Source organism: Phacochoerus africanus, chromosome X (genome assembly GCF_016906955.1).
Source record: "Phacochoerus africanus isolate WHEZ1 chromosome X, ROS_Pafr_v1, whole genome shotgun sequence".
Lineage (NCBI taxonomy): Eukaryota > Metazoa > Chordata > Mammalia > Artiodactyla > Suidae > Phacochoerus > Phacochoerus africanus.
This window is the reverse complement of record NC_062560.1, coordinates 118,743,993-118,745,917: the sequence shown is the minus strand read 5'-3', so window position 1 is coordinate 118,745,917 and position 1,925 is coordinate 118,743,993.

Sequence of the window (1,925 nt, the reverse complement as noted above, 5' to 3'; positions counted from 1 at the left end):
GCTTCGGTGGTATTTACCAAGAGGCAGATACCACTCCAGCGTCTTGACAGACATCAACGCCCTGGATTCTGACAAGAGCCCTAGGAGGTAGGTAGTATCAGGAGCCGCAGTGAGATGCAGGGGGGCTCAACGTCTGGCCCAAGTCCAAGGTACCCCACCTGGTGTATGCCAGAGCCAGGATTCAGCCTTCTAACCGGGCTGGGGATGGTGTGCCCAATGTGGACCCTCTAGCCGCAGGACAGCACCTATGCAATTTAGAGCCAGTTCTTTTTGGCAGTTCATGGTGCCATTTCGCCACTGGTGTTCTTCATAGGAACCAGGCTTCAAAGGGATGCCGGGGCAAACTAAAGTACAGAAAGTGCCGAATTAAATTGAGTCTTTCTGAAGCCTTTCTGAAACCCAGAACTCCTCCAGCCCCTCTGCCAGGGTCCGACCTTTAGTTTCATCATTGCCCTCTCACCCCCAGGCGTCTTCTCAGACATCTTTCCCCCATACATACACTTCATGTATATTTGTGCTTTCTACATAACGTGAACATTTTTTTCATATCCAAAAGCCAATGTCCTCCCCTGTCTGAGGACAATGCTGCCTTGTTGGAAATGCATGCTCAGCAGTGACGCGCACTGAATCCTTCCAGTGACTAAGAGGAGAGGGTAAGTGAGGATTCTCACCCCTATTTGACCCCATGGGGCCAAAATTTTCAGGATCACTTCAGTGAAGTAATACACATATGCAGCACTGCTTGGAGCTAATAATAACCATGACAACATCCCCAAACAATCTTGTGATGGATGCTGGGGAGAGAGGATGATTCAACCTCAGTCTCAGGTTTTGGGAGGCTAAGCAGTCATGAGTCAAGTATATTTCTTAGAAGTCTCAAAGCCTCAGTTTCTTCACCTGCCAAAAAGAGGGTGATGAGCCTTAAAGTACTCACTTTTAGGCGCTTTTGTGAGACCATGAAGGTCTAAACTCTACAAACCATTAAACAATAGGCAAAGGTAGTTGGCAGGGTTATAGTCACCTAAAGGGAAATGGTTTCAATGGTTTTGAAAACTGCACGGAAAAGTCAATATTATTTCATGTTAACTCATGATGATAAATCTTGTAATGTCTTCCTGAAGGTACAGGGTCCCTCATCCAGTAAAAGCATCCTCTGCTTGGACTAGTTCTCTAACTTTAGCCACGGAGCAAAACTCACATACTGAAAGTTAAGTAGGATCTCCTTTCATTGGTGCCCCTATGGAATATAAATTTGTCATGTGGAGAAATATAGTACACGAAAAGGAAATGTTTATCACAGCACTTCCCAAACACTCCCAGTATACTCTCCAGACTTGTGGGAATAGGTAGGTGCAGCTGGGAAGTTTTTTGGGTTTTGTTTTTTGGCCCCACCCACGACTTGCGGAAGTTCCTGACCCAGGGATCAAACCTGCGCCACAGCGGTGGCCCAAGCCACAGCAATGACAACGCTGGATCCTTAACCTGCTGTGCCATCAGGGAACTCCAGAAGTTTTATTTTCGACAAGGTCTGCAGGTGAGTCCCATGATCTACTGTGTAAAGAAACTACTTTCACCCAATCCCCTGGCCTTCCAAGCCTTGCCCTCACTTTTTCTTACTGATGAATCAATTCCATCATTAATCCCACAGATTTTATGGAGTGAGTCCCATGTGCCAGGACCTGTACAGTTACAGTGGATTACACTCTCTGGGCCCTTCCTGGAATGGAGCTTGAAGTCTAGCGGGGAAGACCAACATTGAGTAAGTCATCACAAGGCAAAGTGGGTCCCAGATCGGAGGTGAGGCTGGAGATGTGGGTGAGAGGCAAGTGGGGGCTTTGGAAGGACAGTTAAGGACAGTGGAGGTTTTCCTAAAGGTGTTAAAAAGTGAACCAGCATGATCAGATATACATCTTAGTAATAACTGA